The sequence below is a fragment of the Eutrema salsugineum genome, unplaced genomic scaffold, assembly GCF_000478725.1.
Source record: "Eutrema salsugineum unplaced genomic scaffold, Eutsalg1_0 scaffold_7, whole genome shotgun sequence".
Lineage (NCBI taxonomy): Eukaryota > Viridiplantae > Streptophyta > Magnoliopsida > Brassicales > Brassicaceae > Eutrema > Eutrema salsugineum.
In genome coordinates, this window is record NW_006256486.1 from 5875954 (window position 1) to 5897592 (window position 21639).

At 36.7% G+C, this 21639-nt stretch overlaps 1 pseudogene; it reads right to left on the reverse strand.

Moving 5' to 3' along the window:
- Positions 1-15327: 15327 nt before the first annotated feature.
- On the reverse strand, positions 15328-16588 carry LOC18010437 (annotated as a pseudogene).
- Positions 16589-21639: the final 5051 nt, after the last annotated feature.

Here is a 21639-nt window from a genome sequence, read left to right on the forward strand (position 1 = left end):
GCGGTCAGAAGCTTCTCGACCGCGGCCAACCAGCCAATCCCCGCGGTCACAACACTCCCGACCGCGGCAATCAAGCTCCGATTTAAAGCCCATGTATCTGAAGCCCAAAGTCATTCTCAGCCTCAATTCCGGAACCCTAGAGACCATGGAGTATTGGAGACTATAAATACATGTCATTTAGGTTGTTTTTAGAGAGAACAATTGATACTTTACAGAAACCCTTTTCCTTTAGCCGTTTTTATGAGATTTTTGTAGAAGATTGTTCTAGTCCGAGTTCTTCAATAGAGAAGCTTTATTTATCTTTTTTCTTTACTGTTTTTCATTACTTTTATTAAAACCGATGATGATGTCGACCTCAGCCATGTCTGAGTAGATTCCGAGTTGGGCTTAGGGTTCCCGAAAGGGGCTCTCATAATCGATTAAGACATCTAGGTTTATAGATCTGGGATTTCGACCTGTTCTCTGTTTATTTTTGTTCTTATTGCATGTATGCTTGATTGATCACCTAGTATCTGATCTATATAGTTAGTGTTGCAAAAGTTTTCATTAAGTATCAGCCCTAGAATGAAACAGGCGATTTTTCCGTAGGAGTGGAAACCTACCTGCGGCGAGATCGTGAGTATTGACGAGTCTTGTGCAGCTCTTGCGTTCTCTCCCTTCCAGGGCCAGAGTGGAAACCTACTGGTCAGGGTTGCGAGAAACAGTTGGTTATGATCACGACAGTGACGTAGTCATACCGCCGTACTCTAGCTCTAGAACCCATATATCGTTATCTGTCAACCCCAATCTATCTACCTTAGTGTTAAAACCGATTATGATCCCTTAGAGTTCCCAAAATCTCAGCGTTTTTAGTCATAGTTTACAATTCCATCGATTTTTATTTGCTTATTTAGGCCTGCATTTCGATTTCCTTAGTTCGTTATTTACTTGCCTTATTAGTCTTTCATTCGATATTTTACTTGTTCTATTTGCCTTTCATTCGATTTCTTTACTTGCTTTTTAGGATAGATTTATTTGCTTTCTTTTGTTTTAGTTTAATTCGTGAAAAACAACCTACCCTTAAAAACCAATCTAGTCTAGACATAAAGTTAAAAACCGTAGAAGAATACCAGGCACACAAATCTCTGTGGATTCGATCCCTAAATACTACAAATGATTAGCTGTGCACTTGCGGCTTTCATTTGTTTTGTTAAGGGTAAAACTTGTTCCCTCACGCAGTTGACACGACCATCAAGTTTGGACAAAGGCCGCAGGAGGAAGAGCCGCGATCGCGACTGACGGAACCGCGGCCAAGGAAGAATCGACCGCGGCACCGTGAATGTGACCGCGGCCGAGCCCTCGATCACCGCAGTTGCGCGTCTCCTGACTGCGGCCGTTGGTCGTTGAGGTGACGCAGCGGATTTCTGCCGCTTTTCGGTGTTGCCTGGTGTTTACCTGGTGTTGCCTGGTGATTCCCGGTGATTCCCGGTGTTTCCCGAAATGTTCCCAGTAAAACCCAAAAAGATCCTCCGTAAGTTTTAAACAAGAAAGGTAAGTTCCCGTAAACTTAAAAATTTCCAGAAATTTTCCATTTTTGCTACAAAAACGCTTTTTAAAGAAAAGAAACAAACTTTTTGGATCAAAACTCTTTCTTCTCTTCTCTTCCAAAAGACTTGGAGATTTAGGAGAAAGAACACATTTTTCAATTCTTAAGCTTTTTAAGAGATTTTTGGCTCAAACCTCACTCTTTTTCAAAGCTGATTTCAATTCTGCCATCAAATCTCTCTTTCCAGCAAGGTATGAACCTCAAACTCGCCATTCTTACTTGATTTTAGAACTTAGGATTTTTCTTTAAAAACCCAAATATTGGTCTATTGATGGTGGAAATAGCTTAAGAATGATAGATTATCCATTTAGGTTATCTAAAAATCGATTTTAGCACCTAGCTTAAGAAGAATTGAGATTTTTGAGATTTGGATTCTACATGCTTCATAAAAATCGAATTTGGAACAGCAAAATTGATGAGTTTGATTAAGTCTTGTGTGATTAGTGATTAGTATTGGGTAATCTTTAGAATTTACATGGAAATTGCTCATAAAAACCGATTTTTAGAAGATTTCTATGTTGAGAACATCAAAAATCCGAATCTGGTCATGAACTACTTGATTTCTCTGATTTAATATCGATTTTGTTTGCTCATGGTTTTAATTAATCTCTTTATGCTAGTATTAGTATAACAGATCTTAATGTGTTAAAATCAGCATCCAAATTCACTCTTTTTCCAAGAACTATTTCGTTTTGCAGAAAAATGGACCAAAACACATCCCGAAGGAGCCGTCGCACTAGTGGCAGCTCTGAGGACATTCCCGATGATGCTACTCTAGGAGAGTACATGCTGAACCAAACCAGACCGAGAAGGAGAAACTATGTGATGAGATTGCTCCAGCAATCAAGAGAAACACGAGCAGCTCCCGAGCCACCACAAATTCGATACATTGGGAGGGAGATAAACCCGAGAGTGGACTATGCAAGACTTTTCAAGAAGCTGAACATCAAACCCACGCCTTGCATTGATTATCATACACTCGAGATGCTTGGAATCAGAGAGGATGTGATCTGGTACATCGATGCACATGGAGCTGAACCTTCTGACTTATCCTGAGCTAGTCCGTGAGTTCTTAGCAACTATTACACTCCACCACACGAAGAGGAGGAACCCCAGAGCATCAGATGGCATCTTGTTATTCTCTATCCGCGGACGTTACTCTCTCACCATTTCTGAGGTTTGTGAAGCTCTTAAGCTTCCATACACTGATGGCATTTACCTTGAAGATGAACCTGATCTTAACCTGTGGAGAGAGATGGGTCATGGAGTCTATGATAGTGGGAGATTGAAGTCAGCCCTTCTTACTCATCCACCAGTGAGAGTTGTGCACAAACTCTTAGCACACACGATCTTTTCTAGAGCCAACATGGGAGGTGTTTTGAAGACTGAGCTCATTACACTTCAGATTCCATTTATGGACGATCCACGACTTGCCTGCTTTGCCTGGATCATAGCTCAGAATATGGTAAAGGTGAAGCATGATTTACATGGTTGCGAGGACGCTACTCCAGCTTTCGGGAGTGCTATTACAGCAATACTACAGGCTGTAGGATTCGATTTCTCATCTGATGAGCCACTTCCCGATGTCTGGTATGATCTACTTTATCTCTCTCGCGATCACACTATCTCTCGTGCCGCTTTCGATCCAGACAGGTTTGGTTACAAGTATTGCACTGGCACTGAGGAGCACCGAGTCAGCTTGCCTTCAGCATCTATCCCGAGATTGTGCAACGGAGGACGCCCTCGATGGACTCCGGAACCCGATGATTTTCTACCATCTGTACCTCGTCTACCATTCACCATTGGCCAATACATAGTGGCCAAGGCGAAGCGTGATGCAGCTGCGGCCCGTGCTCATTTTCAGCCATCTATTTCGACCGGCCACACCTCATCATCTACATCATCACACACTCATTCCGATCTGGAGTGCAGAGTTGAGAGACAGGGACAACGCTTTGAGCGCATTGTCACCTTCTTACAGGAGCAGCACCAGTTCGCAGACGACACATCGGAGGATGAGTGATTGATCAGCACTTCACTACCATCACGGTTCTATCACCATTTTCTTTTCTTTTATCTTATTTTATTTCGCTTTTATTCACCATCTTCTTACCAACTTTTTCACACTGGAGACAGTGTGATTTAAGTCTGGGGGAGGATGTCTATCCGTACTAATCATTTTCTTGCTTTTGCTTTTAAATTCCAAGTACTTTTTAAATTTTAATATGTAACCTATTCGACATTAAGTATTTTTCAGGAATGTTGGACGCAAAACTATGATGATTTAGACCTGCACACTTCTACACTATGCATGATAGCTCATTTGTGGTTAGCACTAGACTAGGCGGTAGCTAGAGTACTTGCACTACGAACTCCCACCAGAGGACTTCTATTCATGGAGATTCTTTCTGACAGGATATACTAGCTCATTTTATTTGACCTTAATATTGACATCTAATTTTCTCATCATTGATTTTAGGCAGGCATCCACATACACATCTAGGACGTCTTTTACCCTCACTTTTACCACTCTTTGTCGTCCTAGATGACCTGTTTATCTTTATCTGGTACCATACCCTAAACCCAAACACTTGTTTTCAATCCTCATGCATTCTCTCTTTAGTTTATATCAGCAGATATGTGCAAAAACGTCGGAGAGAAGAGGAGCGACGCAGTTTTCAGTCACTCACAAAGGAGACTGAATGGAATTGGGAAAGGAAGAGTATCAGAAACATCATGAAGCTTTACAAGACAGATATTGACTGGTAATTTCGTGCTCTCTAAGACTCTATATCTAAAGGTGTTCCCTTTCTTCAAAAAAAAAAAAAAACGTATGAAAAGAGAAAGGGAGACAAAAACCCTAATAAGTCTTAGATTGTCGAAATTTGTGGAGCAATAAGCAACCACTATCCGTTTAAGGAGCTATGGTTTTGAAAGATTTACAAAAATCTAAGTCTGGGGGAGTTAGGAGAGAACCTGAAGAAGAAGACCATGAATCTATGTCAAGAAGAAAGTGACTGAAAACTGTGGATACCAACAGCTTCACTCTCTCTTGCGGTTTTGCATAATATCCTGCATCCTCCAGATCTTCAGGTAACCCTTAAACACTTTAAGCCTTATCCCCAAAATAATCCTTTTTGACACCTAGACTAGACTGCCTTGCCTAGATTTTCTTTGATGAGAACCACTGAGATTTTTAATGAATGTTAAGAGCTAGTTGATTGGAAGTTAGATCTTAGTGCATAGATTTCCGCATGACGGATTAACAGACTAGTTATGCTTGTATTGCTAGTGAGAATTTTCTAGGCTATTCCCGATTGATGCATACTGATTGATATTGGTCTAGAAGTTTGGTCTCTGAGATTTTGCTTAGTTCCTGCGTTTTCAAACCTCTCGTCGAGATTTAGCCTTTGTTTTGTTTGAGGACAAACAAAAGACTAAGGTGTTGATTGGTTCACCCGCTATCACCCGCAAACGCTGCGTTTGCGGTTGGTAGCGGTTAGTAGCGTTTTATCACAATCATAGAAACCGCTGCAAACCGCTTCGTATCGTTTTATACCGCTGAAATCCAAAAGCTGCTTCCCGCCAGCGTTTGCGGTTGCGGGTGGTAGCGGTTGGGTAAAAAAAATTATAAAATAAAATAAAATCACACTAGAAAAAAAATAGAAGATCACATTAAAAATAATTATAAAACCCTAACCCTACTAATCTTTTCCTATATATATAAACCCTAAACCTTTCACTTTTTCTATCAAGTTCTAGTCTCTAATCATTATTTTTATATCAGTTAAAGAAAATTAAGATACATGTAAGTGCCATAATACTTTGGTTTAATTCATTTATATTATTTTTTTTGTTTCCACTTTTAAAGTAAGAATTATAAATATGTATCTTATTAATTACAAAATTAGTTTGTTATAAATTATTTTTTTTTGGTTCTTCAGAAAGTTACATGATCAAACGAGATGACATGTGCGTTAATTCAACGAATCATTGTAAAAAATAATCTCAAGATAAATATTCTAGATTTTTGAATACACTCCAGAAAAAACGTATTTTGAATACTAATGAGTAATTTGGAGTTGATTTGAGTTGAGGTCGTGCAAAAAATCGATTAGATCAATTGAAGAAATTTTACATCATGCATAAGATAATCCAAAAGATCCACGTATTGGAACAAATTTTTTCCAGTCTATTACATTATTAGACACAATTTTCGGTGATATTCCCAATAATTTAAATAAAATATATTATTATAAAATTTATTAGTTTTTAAAATAATTATTTAGTATTTATTTATAATTTTTATTAATTATTTTGAAATAGTGATTTTGATATTTATCATAATAATATAGTTTTTATTTGTTTTTTTATAATTATATATGATGTTTATTTCGGTAATTTTATGTTTAACCGCTAAAACAACCGCTGGTTTGCCAGTCAAAAATGTCCCGCAAACAGACCCGCTTTAAAAAGTTTAACCAGTCGTGCAAACCGCTGAATAACGCTCAAAACCGCAATCGTCCGCTTCCGTAAACTTCCGCACTCGCAACCGCAACCGCTACGGTTAAACCAAGCAAGCCCTAAGTCTGGGGGAGTTGATAACACCGGATTTTGACCATTTTTATGGATCACTATGATATCTTTTACAGGTGTTTTTACTCCATTTTCAAAGGTTTTCAAAGGATTTCTATGTTTCCGGATTTTAAAAGACTTTTCAGGTAATTTGGGATAAAGAGGCACAAAATGGAACAAAAAGACTCTTTTGGATAAATGCAGACCGTCAGAACTCTCATGGAGAGACGAAGACCTTCTGACCGTCTGATCACCCTCAAAATTGGACAACTTATAGAAGAATCAACCAGCTTTCAAATGCACTTGGTTTGGAGACATTCCAACGGTTGGATCTCAAGATATTCCATTAGCCCCAGAGCCACTCGAAGTCGGCCAGCAAGTCACGCGACCGCGGTGATCAACCTATTTCCCGCGGTCAGAAGCTTCCCGACCGCGGCCAACCAGCCAATCCCCGTGGTCACAACACTCCCTACCGCGGCAATCAAGCTCCGATTTAAAGCCCATGTATCTGAAGCCCAAAGTCATTCTCAGCCTCAATTCCGGAACCCTAGAGACCATGGAGTATTGGAGACTATAAATACATGTCATTTAGGTCGTTTTTAGAGAGAACAATTGATACTTTACAGAATCCCTTTTCCTTTAGCCGTTTTTATGAGATTATTGTAGAAGATTGTTCAAGTCCGAGTTCTTCAATAGAGAAGCTTTCTTTATCTCTTTTCTTTACTGTTTTTCATTACTTTTATTAAAACCGATGATGATGTCGACCTCAGCCATGTCTGAGTAGATCCCGAGTTGGGCTTAGGGTTCCCGAAAGGGGCTCTCATAATCGATTAAGACATCTAGGTTTATAGATCTGGGATTTCGACCTGTTCTCTGTTTATTCTTGTTCTTATTGCATGTATGCTTGATTGATCACCTAGTATCTGATCTAGATAGTTAGTGTTGCGAAAGTTTTCATTAAGTATCAGCCCTAGAATGAAACAGGCGATTTTTCCGTAGGAGTGGAAACCTACCTGCGGCGAGATCGTGAGTATTGACGAGTCTTATGCAGCTCTTGCGTTCTCTCCCTTCCAGGGCCAGAGTGGAAACCTACTGGTCAGGATTGCGAGAAACAGTTGGTTATGATCACGACAGTGACGTAGTCATACCGCCGTACTCTAGCTCTAGAACCCATATATTGTTATCTGTCAATCCCAATCTATCTACCTTAGTGTTAAAACCGATTATGATCCCTTAGAGTTCCCAAAAGCTCAGCGTTTTTAGCCATAGTTTACAATTCCATCGATTTTTATTTGCTTATTTAGGCCTGCATTTCGATTTCCTTAGTTCGTTATTTACTTGCCTTATTAGTCTTTCATTCGATATTTTACTTGTTCTATTTGCCTTTCATTCGATTTCTTTACTTGCTTTTTAGGATAGATTTATTTGCTTTCTTTTATTTTAGTTTAATTCGTGAAAAACAACCTACCCTCAAAAACCAATCTAGTCTAGACATAAAGTTAAAAACCGTAGAAGAATACCAGACACACAAATCTCTGTGGATTCGATCCCTAAATACTACAACTGATTAGCTGTGCACTTGCGGCTTTCATTTGTTTTGTTAAGGGTAAAACTTGTTCCCTCACGCAGTTGACACGACCATCAATGGTGATGCCGGAGATCTTCCTCAACTAAACCATGGAGTTCAGATAAGAGAACTTGATGAGGATGAGATGCAGAATGATCAAGAGGTGGAAGAGAACCAACAAGTCCAAAATGGAAATGCTCCATATGAAGATGAAGAGATAGAAGAAGAAGAAGAAGTTATCCCCCTTGAAGAAGTCAGACGAATTGAAGTAGAGGAAGATCCTATGGCGGATATTGAAGCAGAGTTCTCTAATCCGATGGAAAGAGGAGAACTCGATATGAACGAGCTCTTTAACCCGGTGCCGATTTTTGCCAACTCAACTGGTGATATTCCTGGTACTGATCTGCAACTAAATCAACTCACCATTGCTGAACAAGAGACAGTCCGGAATTTCTCTGCCTTTGACGACAAGCTGGAGGAACGAATACTCCGTAAGAGAAAGCATTGCACCGTTGATGAAGATGCACCGGGAAGAAGACGACTGCGAGAGAAGCTGGTGAATGCAGTGGAGGAACTGAAACCTCTTCCACTACCCTGACCGTTGGAGGCGCGGTGGGCCCTGAACCACCACTTCCTCCATGAGAGTTGCAGCTTGGAACTGTCGAGGTTTAGGCTCTGACTCGACAGTTTGACGTCTAAAAGAGATACAGAAAAAATATCTCTTGGACATCATGTGCCTTTCAGAAACCAAACAACAAGACAACTACATCCGAGACTTATGCTGCGAGTTGGGTTTTCAACATCATGTTTCTGTTCCACCAATAGGTTTAAGTGGGGGCTTAGTAGTTTTATGGAATCCTCCTGTTGATTAATTTAAATGTTTATTTCCAGTCTTCTAATCTTGTAGATTGTTTCATCAAATGCAATAGAATCAGTTTCTTTTACTCGTTCATCTATGGAAATCCTGATCCTAATCTTCAAAACAATCTATGGGAAAGGCTGGAACGTATTAGTATCAACAGAAAGGATCCATGGCTAATAATGGGTGATTTCAACGAACTACTTAAGAATGATGAAAAACAAGGTGGTCGCCTGAGAACTGAGGCATCTTTCAGAGATTTTCGACAAATGGTTAGACACTATGATTTTACAGATTTGAAGACGATTGGTAACCGATTTTCATGGGCTGGTCAAAGGGGAAATCATTATATTCTAAGCTGTCTAGATAGAGCTATTGCAAACTCAGATTGCCATTCAAGGTTTCCAGACTCAGAAACTCATTTTTTGGAGTTTAGAGAATCTGATCACCGACCTTTGATAACATTTATTGATGATATTCCACAAAGTAGAAGAGGCAGATTTATGTATGATGAACGATTGTCTATGAAAGAGGGATTCTCTGAAGCTGTTAGAAAAGGATGGATCTCTGAGACAGGCTTAAATGGGACAATGCAACATCGTATATCAAACTGCAGGAAAGCCATTTCACGGTGGAAACAACATCATCGATGTAATGCTAAGGAAAAGGTTGCATTACTATGGCATCAACTAGACAAAGTTATAGCTTCGCCAAGATCAACCCCAATGGAAAGAAGACAGATACAAAAAGAACTTCATCAAGCGACTCTAGAAGAAGAAATATATTGGAAGAGAAAGAGCCGAAATACTTGGCTTATAGAAGGGGATAAGAACACTAAATTCTATCACTCTGTTACCAAGACAAGGAAGATTTGTAATCGTCTAAGTTCCATAGTTGATGAAAATGGGGATATCAAAAGAGGAGATTTAGCTATTGGCAAAGTTGCAGAAAGCTATTTCAACAATCTGTTTGATTCTCAAGGATCATCAGATACAGTTCTCCAATCCATTTTTGAGAACTTCCCTATACGAGTAACCACAGAAATCAATAATGATCTCATAAGATCGGCCTCTCTACAGGAAATGAAAGATGCTGTCTTCTCCATCGGAAGTCATAAAACCCCTGGTCTTGATGGGTTCTCTGCAGCCTTCTATCAAAAATACTGGGAAGATATTCACCCTGCACTGTTTAAATAAATCTCGGATTTCTTTGAAAATGGTAATTTGGAACAGCCTCACAATTATACCAACTTGTGTCTTATCCCGAAAGTATCTCCACCAAGATCAATGACTGACTTTCGTCCGATTGCTCTATGCAATGTCAGCTACAAGATAATCTCCAAGATGCTTGTTAACAGGCTGAAAAAGCATATCAATGCCATTGTTTCAGAGAATCAAGCTACCTTTGTACCTGGTAGAATGATAACAGACAATGTTATCATAGCTCATGAATTGTTTCATACTCTCAAAGCACGTAAGCGACAGTCAAAATCATATATGGCTTTGAAGACAGACATCACTAAAGCCTATGATCGATTAGAATGGCGATTCCTTCAAGCAACAATGCAGAAAATGGGATTTGATGATAGATGGATTCAGTGGATTATGTGATGTGTCTCATCTGTGAGCTACTCAGTGCAAATAAATGGTACACCAATGGGATTTATCCAACCGAAAAGAGGTATAAGACAAGGGGATCCTTTATCCCCTGTGCAGAAATACTCTCTCACCAAATGAACAAAGCAATGGTGGAAAGAAAGATTCAAGGTCTGAAAATCAGTAATCAAAGCCCTGCAGTCAATCATTTATTATTTGCAGATGATTCTCTGTTTTTCACCTTGGCAAATCCAAAGTCAGCGAGAGCAATCAAACAAGTTATCTCATTGTATGAAGAAGCTTCAGGTCAGTCAGTTAATCTCAATAAATCGGCTATTACTTTTGGTAGCCGTGTCAGGGATTCTGTTAAAACACAAATGAGACATATTCTGGGAATATATAATGATGGTGGAAGAGGGAAGTATCTTGGTATACCATAGCAAGTTGGAAGAAAAAAAGCAGATCTGTTTCAGTATATCCTTGATAAAGTTAAAGCCAGAGCGCAAGGATGGGATAAGAAGTTTCTTTCTCATGGAGGCAAGAAGTCCTTCTGAAATCAGTTGCTACCTCAATGACAGTCTATTCAATGAATGTTTTCAAAATTCCAAAAGGCATCTGTGAGGAAATCAATTCGATTCTGGCTATATTCTGGTGGGGAAAAGGTCATGATTGTAAGGGGATGCTCTGGTTTGCTTGGAATCGTTTGAGTATAGCTAAAAGCGAAGGGGGTTTGGGTTTCAGAAACTTTGAGAACTTCAGCTTAGCTTTGTTGGGTAAACAGGTGTGGAGAATCCTTCAAGTACCAAACAGTTTAATGGCCAGAGTTGTTAAAGGTTGTTACTTCCCACAACAAAACATACTGACAACAAAGGAGGGTAGAAAGAATTCATTTATATGGAAATAAATCCTTCAAGGCAGAGATTTACTTGTGAAGGGATTGAGATTTAATATTGGCAATGGATCTAACATGAGTGCTTGGATTGATCCCTGGTTACCGATAAATCCACCAAGACCTCCACAACCACTACAGAATACGGTTGATCATTGTTTGGTACAAACTTGGATCAATAATGGCAGATGGGATGAGGAAAAGATCAGAAGACTAGTTGTGACAGAAGATGCAGACATTATCTTATCGATGAGAATTCATCCCCATAATACAAAAGACTTCTTAGGATGGCATTACAATACTTCAGGCCTTTATACAGTCAAATCGGCTTATTGGTTGGCCACTCATCTCCATGAAGATAGAAGGCCCGTCCCTCCACCAGGTAACAATCAGTTGAAGACAAAGATCTGAAAATTACAAACAACTCCTAAATTGAAGCATTTCCTTTGGAAAATGATCTCTTCTGCTTTACCGATTGGGGAATGTCTAAGACGAAGGCACATTACAAGAAATGCTATATGCCCGAGATGTCAGAATGCGAAAAAGACAATACAGCATCTCTTTTTTGAATGCCAAAATTCTCAGATGATATGGAGAGGATCAGGTTTCCCAAATCATCATCTACTGAATCCCAACCTGCCTTTGGAATCCAAAATGGATATCCTTATCTCCCAAAAACCAACTGTCCCAAACCATGTTCACCAAATGGGTTTATGGATCCTTTGGAGAATATGGAAAAGCCGCAATGTTCTGATCCATCAAAAGAAAGCAATATCTTGGAGACAAACCTTGATATGGGCACAAGATGATGCTAAAGAATGACAGGATACTCAAGATTATGTCAACCAGCAACATGTTCATTCCCACCAGAGCCTCCAGGATGGATCAAATGTAAGTATGATGGATCTTATATCACAACAAGAAGAAATTCCTTTGCAGGTTAGTTTTTCAGAGATACCAATGGTACTTTTCTCGGAGCGGGCCAAGCACAATATTCATCTCCTAACAATGCTTTGGAAAGTGAATGTCAAACTCTATTAATGGCAATGCAATCTAGCTGGTCTAAAGGATATCGTTGTATGATTTTTGAAGGAGACTCAAAATCACCAGTGCACCTGATCAAAGGGGAAACCCTTAACTTTGGTATGTACAACTGGATTCAAGAAATAAGAGAATGGAGCAAGAAGTTTGAAGATATCAAATTTGTGTGGGTTGCAAGAAATGGGAATCAAGCAGCGGATCAGTTATCCAAAGCATTAATTCCAGGAAATGATATATATTTTTACCATTTCTGATTCCTTATGTTATAACTAATGTATTACATTGTGACTATATGCTTTCTAATTAATACATATAGACGTTAAAAAAAATATATCTTTTTTCTTCTTTTTTTTTCCTGATTTTGTTTCCTTCTTCATCTTCATATTCTCATAGTTTGTTACCTTCATCTTCTGTTCTTTTTTATTTATTTATTTATTTTTAACGTCTTTGTCTTCGTATTTTTAAAATTTTTTCTTTGACACCTTGAGGGTAGACATCAGCACTCCTTGCTAAATTGTCTGCGTTCATGTTCTTCGCGCGTGGGATATGTGTAATTGAAAAGAAACTGAACCTTTCCTTACTCTTCACATATTCTTCCAAGTGTAAAGTAAAAGCTGGCCGTTCATCGGGTTTTCTATCATACATAGCATTGCCCATATAAGGCCTTCCGGCTCAGCAGGTAAAGAGGAAATAATTTCTCGTACTTTCCTTGCTCCCAATACTTTTTCTTCGACACCTTCTTTGACATAATACCATCCCAATCCTGATGACCGATCTGTTTCTTTCCAAGATCCATCAATATAACACCACCAGTCGTCATATGGTGATAATACCGAGTACCCTATAGGGTTCTGATTATTTTCTAAGTTTAACTCAGGCTCCAATTTTTGTGTCTTATCTTATATTTCAGCCACGGTTTCCGCAATATTTAGTATAATTTGTGGATCTCTGTCCTCATTCGAGAATATTTTTTTATTCCTTGCTTTCCAAATATACCACACAATCCAAATGAATTCTGAATTTTAAGTCTCCTTGGGAATTCTCCAAAATAAGTAATCAAAATTTGAAAAGACTGATGACATCGAGAAGATCCCTAGGGGTGTTGGTATCCGAGATAGTGTCCAGTTTTGCAGGGCTGGTGGACATTCAAAGAGGATATGGTTTATTGTTTCTTATTCCGCTCCAAATTTTGCACACTGCGTATCACATTGAATCCCCCAGACTCGTAACCTAGCCGAAACTGATTAACACCCAGAGATTGCTTGCTAGATAAAATTTCTTAATTTTGGTGAGCATTTCAACTTCCACGTATGCACTTGCAATGCTTTAATATCTGGACCACAGAAACTTTCTATATCACTTTCTGCAGAATGTTGTTCTTGTTGATACCCTGACCTAACTGTATATTTTCCAGATTTGGTAAAGTGCATCCAAATGAGTTGGGTCTAAATGTGCTACTGATAGGTATTCCCCGAATTATTTCCACATCATCTGGGTCAATAATTGAAATTATGAATTCCAGATTCCATGAATTTGCTGCTGGGTCAACTAGGTGATTAACTATAAGATTTGGATAATAATTAAAATCCTTTCAAGTGGCTGATCTCGGCCGAGAGGATGATATCCATAGATCATTCTTTACTGAGATAGAACAACCTAAACCAATTCTTTTTAATTAGTTATTTTTTAACCAGAGATCTAGCCGAGGTAATGCTCCTCTACCCATATGACGGGGAGTAAGAGCGTATGGATTCTAAAGGATGAGCATTCCGGTAATATCTTCCTTTAAAAATCCTCACAAATAATGAATTTGGGTGATCGATCAGCCTCCACAATTGTTTCACTAATAATGCTGTATTAAAATCTTCCATATTCCGGAAACCAATATTGCCGTCAGCCTTACCTCTACACATTTTTGCCCATGCTATCCAGTCCATACCTTTTTGTTGGCCATTTGAACTCCTCCAGTACCGTGCCACTGCACTGGTTAGTTTTACCGTTATTAATTTGGATAATTGAAAGCATGACATCACATATTTAAGCATCGTGGATGTCACTGATTTAAGTAAGACCTCTTTTCCACCCTTCAACAGTAACCTCGATGTCCAACTGTTAATCCGATAATATTGTTTGTCTGCTACAAATTTAAATACAATATCTTGCTTTTTGCTCCTCTTAAATTCTACGGGATTCCGAGATAAGATCCCATCCCTCTGTTCCTAGATATTCATAAAAGTTGTTTCAATTCACCTTGTTTTTCCTCTGTGACTGTGTGACCAAATTGTAGAGCGGATTTGTCGAAATTTATTTGTTTCCCTGATACATTCTCATACTGATTTTAATATTTGTAAACTTTTCTTGCATTCGTCCTTATTTGATTTGCAGAAAAATAAACTATCATCCGGAAACTGCAAGACTTGCTCTCGTAATTTTTAATCTCGTCAATAAATTATCTTGTTCTACTTTCCGTATATTGGCAATTAAAACCTCCGTGCATAATATAAATAAATATAGTGATAGAGGATCTCTCTGACGAAGCATTCTTCCTGGATGTGTCAGGTCCCAGAGCTTTTTCCGGGTACATCATAAATAAAGCCCAACGGACCTCCTCTTCCGTAGCCATTGCCATGAGCATTTCATTATTATTTCTGTAATCAATGGCCTTATTTCTCTCATTGCTTCCTCAAATTTCGATGGGGAAGTTGACGTATATAAATCTTCGAAGTATTTAACTACCACTTGTTCCACCTCTTTTTCGGATGTGATCCATGTCCTTACCGCATTATGTAGACCAATTATCCAATTCTTCGCTTTTTGTTTAACTTGTGCGTGAAAAAACTTTGTATTTTTATCTCCCATCGTGGCCTGTTGAATACGGTTTTTTTGCTGTCTGAATAACTCTTCATCTCGATATGCTTTGACTTCTACTTCTTCTTCTTCTTCTTTTCTTTTTTCTTTTTTTTTTCTGTTTTTCTTCGTCTTCTTAACAAGTACAGAAATTCGTGCTTATATTATAGATTTTTATTATCTATAACATCCATTAGTCCATTATTTTAGATATGCATCAAAACAAGTACAGAAATTCATAAACACACTGGAGATCCTGAATCTACTAACATACAATAGAAAATCTCAAATCAATGTTTTGTTTTTGTTTTTATGATTATCACACCATCAGCAATTGTAAACACAATTTAAGTCAGAACCCTAACCTGATTATACTCTTTTCATTTCACACCAATGTTTCAAGTGGACATGAGGTTGACCAGGAATCCTACAAAAGTTTAAACTTAAACACAATATTACCTTTAGCTCCTATCTCTTTCCAATAATCATTAACCCAATACAACCCATCATAGACGTACATCTTCTTTCCACTTTTTTTCAATCTCTTCTCTCCACGTATCACTCTCACTGGAGTCTTTTCCTTCATGCTATTAGCTAGAGCCTCGTTGCCATTAACCAGCTGCTGATCTTTAACTACTTCATGATCCTTGCTCATCATGTAACCTCCTTCACCAGAGTAAATGATCACATCAGACTCGAATCTGTCATTGTAACCATTATCTTCTGATGATACAATGCTTGTAGCTAGTTTCAAGTTTCCTCTGCACATGTAATCAATCCCTCCCATGAGGTCGAAATGGAGACCGATCAAGCTGAGTACTGATTTGTATTCAAACTCATCACCAACTTCGATTCCAGGGACTGGTCCAATCATCTTTTGACTGTTCACTTGCTCCCCTTCTTTTATGAGAATAGCCCTTGTCTTTAAATCTATCTGACTCCTTGCAATCTTTGGTTCTCCACTCCGCTCTGCCTTCTCCCGATCCAGCTCATTAAACACAAGTTGATATCTATGCAACACCTCGAGAACTTTCTCTCGTGGGCTAAGAACTTTGTTAATCCTGTTTTGTTGCATGGCTTGGTTGAGTCCAGTGAGTTTGTTTGGCTGTCTGTCTTGAGTTTGTTTATGAGTCTTTGCTCTGAATGCATCTCCATTACTCAGAATCTTCTTCTTCTTATTTTTCTTCAGAGAGTTTTTCTGTTTCTGCAAAGGCTTTCTCTGATTGCTACAAGAAGTATATGAAACTTGTCCTCTTGTCCTCTGAGAATCAATTAGCTCAATACTTTCCTCCATACTTAAAAGTTTAACCTTACTTCCACGACAAGAAGAAAACTTCCTCTTTGCTGAAACAAAACTTCTGCTCCCGACACTGCCATTACTTACTACACTGAATCCTGCTTTCTTCATATCAACCGATTCAACTTCCTTATGATGGTTATTCTGATAAGCAACACCAACAACTTCAGAAACATTCAAATTTTCTCTTTTCTCAATTGTGACCGCAACAGCTTCACTACCGACCCCACATCTCTGATTCTTAACAGAATATTGAGTACCACAACCATGTGGAAAGTCTCTTATCACCGAGACCTTTTGTTTTTTGTTAAGAGGACACTCCAGTTGAATCATTTTCCTGCATACATAACAAAATTTAACTTATTAGTAACCATTAAGCATCATACATTTCAATGAGACATTATCGCAAAATCCAAGCAAAAAACAGAACAAGGGAATGCGTGAGTCTTTGAAAATTGAAAATATTACTTTCAGACGAATAGATATGCGAAAAATGTATGAAGAACAAATGAGCAATTGTAGAGGGTCAAAAACATTGAGAACGGTAATAAAATGCAACAACAAAAGCAAAACAATTACTGACCCAGAGAAAATCTTAACGATGATCTTCTTCTTCTTCGTATACCTCTTGTTTCTAGCTACTGAACAATTCGAAAGTCCGTTTGTTTCATTGTTAGTTTTATTTTATGATTTTATTAACTGCTTTATCGTGGAGCCACTAAGTACACTAATGGTAATGGATTTTCGGTTATAAAAATTTATAATTAAGCGAATTATTAGCAAATCATTACATAGGTTTAACTGTAATTATTATGTAAAGCGTTACTGCGTTATTATAATTGCGTTGTGGTGATGTAAATTACGTGTAGGGCCTGCTTGGTAAAGATTTTTATGGCTTTAATTTATTTTAAAAGTCTTTAAAGTCTTAAATTATCCAAACAAACTTTTAATGTTTAAAGTCTTAAATTAACTCCTAACATTTTTCAAAGCCCAACTTCCATCTTTTGTTCATGAGAAAGTTTGTTTTTCTCTAAAAGCCAGAAAATTGTGGGTCTGCTTGGTAAAAACTGTTATTTTTAGTTTTTACTGTGGCTTATATTTTAAAATATTTTACTGTTAAAATTTAACTTTTACTTTTAAAAACATGATATACAAACAAAAAAAATTTAAAAATAAAAATAAAGAAATAGATCTCAAAAAAAAGAAAAAAAGAATATTTAATTAACAAAAATTAGTTAGTAATTACTTATATATATATATATATAAATATCTATAGATTCTTTTAAATGATTCAGGGGAGAAAGAAATAAAAAAAGGAAATAAAATGTATTTATTTTCCTAAATTTTTTGGTTAAAAGCTTTTAAAAATCATGACAAAAAACAAAAAATTTTACTTTTAAGATTTTAAAACTAATAAAATAGAAAGAGTGTGTTTGGCTAAAAATAGGCTTTAAAAACTGTAAAAGACTTAAAAGTCTCTACAGTCTAACGCCAAGCAACCCTTGTAGTTTTTTTTTGTTTTTATAAAATTACAGTGTATTTTTAAAAGCCAAAATTTTTTAGAGTTTTTGTTCTAGCGTAACAGCAACAAATCACAATTCCAATCAAGAAACCCCTACATATTTTTTTGTTTCTTCCTTCTCATTTACTTTGTCACTAAAAGTACTAAGAACAAACTCAGAAGGCTGACTTAAAAACAAAAACAAAAACAAAAACTTACAAGTCTTTAAAATTTCATGTTTTTTATTAACATCTCTATCCCAGCTTTCCTAAAGAAACCTAAAACTTGAGCATGTTAGGTTGACAAACTAAATCGTATAGTTTAAGTCAATTTGCCCAGTTTAGTTCCCTAGTAAAGGACACATAATCGTCAGGAAAATGCCTAGGTCACAACAAGCAATATAAAACATTTCTGATCATCCTAACTTGAACATAATAAAAAAAAGGAAGGGTGAGTAATGAAAATTACTCAGTTATGAGCCTTATAGAGACTCACTGCTCACTTTCTGACATGATGTGAATTACTATCATGAAAGTCTAATCATAAAACAAGATCAATGGGATCGATACAGTATATTCCCATTGATCTCCTATTTATTTCTCAAACCCATTGCTCCGTTCTATTTGGTCCAGAAAGAGCCCTTAGCTCCACCACTCATCAAAGTATTACACCTGATACCGCCTTTCCGAAAAAATAACTAATTGGCCTGCTAACACCTATGTGTCAAACAGGCTTTCTTGAGATTCACTATAATCTCATGGGTTTACGAATTGATGGTCTCGAAAGTGCTACACATTAGCCCTAGCAAACAATATCCATACCACAAAGGTCCCATTGCCATGTGACTGACTCCTAAGAGTTCTGAATCTTGTAAGCAATGTTGGTTTACATACTATATATTATTAGACACTCTAGGTTCAAGAGTCACCAGCACGACTTATAACAAGTTGTACCAATAGGTTGATAAACAAGTTCATAATTAATTCACCAGGTTTTAGAATCCATAATTCTTAAGCCAATATTCAATAGTGTGAAGCACGCAACAAGCACTATAACAATAATTTAACCCTAGAACAGATCTAGAAGATATTAAAAGAGTGATATGTAGATATTATAGTCAAACTGGCAATCAACACAGAATACTAAGCGAATCATATAGCTTGCTTAGAGAAGAGTGAAAACGAATTCTGAGAGAATGTGAGGGGCAATGAGTCCTCACCTTGACTAATGAGGAGGCAGCAGTAGAGGAGGAGAATAAGGAGGAGAATGGTATTCTTCTTTGGGCTGCTTCTCAACAGCTGTTGGATACTCTGGATCCAACAGAGGAACACCGAGAGCATCTGCGGTCATCTGGTTCAGCACTTGGGAAGATGGGAACCTCTGGGAAAGAGCAGTAGAGATCACAGAGGTGATGAGAGGCACGTCTTCCTTGATACCGATGAGATTTTGTAGCCTAGAATTCATTATTCAAAACCGGAACTTTTCTTTTCATTGGATTTTTTTTGCAAGAAATGATTTGTGTTTTTTTTTTCTTATGCATAGGCTTAACTTACATGATTGCTTGAAGGTTAGGAAGTTATACATTTTTGTTTTGACTAGTTGAATGATTTCACATTGATATAGAGTTCTGAATTCGGAATGTTTAATTTTCTATGTTTAATTTCATAAATAAAGGTAATTTTAGTTAGGTTTCTCTATGTTCCGTAGGTAGAAAAATTTTATACCATATAAAAAGATATAGAGTTACAGTTCAAGTCGGGTCTTGTTGGATTTTATAAATTAAACATAAGATTGGGTAACACTAAGAATACTGGCAAATACCAATTGGCCAGGTAGATAATTAGTTATCTGTTATGTTCATAACAGTATCAATACGGTTATGCAGAAAACTTAACTGTTCCTGCCCGTTTTAGTTTTGACGTAACTGTACCTGATCAACTATGACCAAATGATAACTAATTTTCTATCTATCGAATATTTTTTAGTTAGGTTTCTCTATGTTCCGTACGTAGAAAAATTTTATACCATATAAAAAGAGATAGAATTTCAGTTCAAGTCGGGTTTTGTTGGATTTTATAAATTAAACATAAGATTGGGTAACACTAAGAATACTGGTAATACCTATCGGCCAAATAGATAATTAATTATCCAAACAACATGGCTTGGATCACTTAGATAATTAATTATACCAATCGGCCAAATAGATAATCGGCCAAATAACACTAAGAACTTTGTTAATCCTGTTTTGTTGCATGGCTTGGATGAGTCCAGTGAGTTTGTTTGGCTGTCTGTGTTGAGTTTGTTTATGAGTCTTTGCTCTGAATGCATCTTCTTCTTCTTATTTTTCTCCGGAGAGTTTCTCTGTTTCTGCAATGGCTTTCTGTAATTGCTACGAGAAATATATGAAACTTGTCTTCTTGTCCTCTGAGAAGCAATCAGCTCAATACTTTCCTCCATACTTAAATATTTAACCTTACTTCCACAAGAAGTAGAATACTTCCTCTTTTCTGAAACAAAACTTCTGCTCCTAACACTACCATTACTTACTACACTGAATCCTGCTTTCTTCATATCAACCGATTCAACTTCCTTTTGATAGTTATTCTGATAAGCAACACCAACAACTTCAGAAACATTCAAATTTTCTCTTTTCTCAATTGTGACCGCAACAGCTTCACTACCGACCCCACATCTCTGATTCTTAACAGAATATTGAGTACCACAACCATGTGGAAAGTCTCTTATCACCGAGACCTTTTGTCTTTTGTTAAGAGGACACTCCAGTTGAACCATTTTCCTGCATACATAACAATATTTTAACTTATTAGTAACCATTAAGCATCATACATTTCAATGAGACCTTATCACAAAATCCAAGCAAAAAACAGAACAAGGGAATGCGTGAGTCTTTGAAAATTGAAAAAATTACTTTCAGACGAACAGATATGCAAAAAATGTATGAAGAACAAATGAGCAATTGTAGAGGGTCAAAAACATTGAGAACGGTAAGAAATGCAACAGCAAAAGCAAAGCAATTACTGACCCAGAGAAAATCTTAAAGATGATCTTCTTTTCTTTGTATACCTCTTGTTTCTAGTTACTGAACAATACGAAAGTCCGTTTGTTTCATTGTAAGTTTTATTTTGTGATTTTATTAACTACTTTATTGTGGATCCACTAAGTACACTAATGGTAATGGATTTTCGGTTATAAGAATTTATAACTAAGCGAATTATTAGCAAATCATTACATAGGTTTAACTGTAATTACTATGTAAAGCGTAACTGCGTTATTATAATTGCGTTGTGGTGATGTAAATTACGTGTAGGGCCTGCTTGGTAAATTTTTTAAAACTTTAATCAGAAGCACATTTAGTACTTGCTTCCAAACACTCCTAATTTTTTTTAAGTGTTTAAAATAATTTTAATAATTATTTATATTTAATTTCGAAAATTAGTTATTAATTTAAATATTTTTAGAATTCCTTAAATATAGGTAATTTAGATTTGATTTGATTTGATTAAAAATAATACATCAGATATTAATTTAGATTTGATTTAAAGATTCTAATTTAAATAATTTCTATACTATTAAATATTTTTATCAAAAATATCTATAATTAAAAAAAAACAAATTCTCATATGAAAAATAATGGTCATATTTGAAATATAAAATATTTATAATGATGTAAATGATATGATATTTATGTTGCTTATATAATATATTTACGATTATGATTTACTTACAAATTAATAATAAAATAATAGGTAAAATTCAAATATATAATTTAAATATTAAAAATATATTTTTTAAAATTCATAGAACTAAATATATATAAAAATCGGGTTAAAAATATTTTGGTAACTAAAATCACTAATTCTGA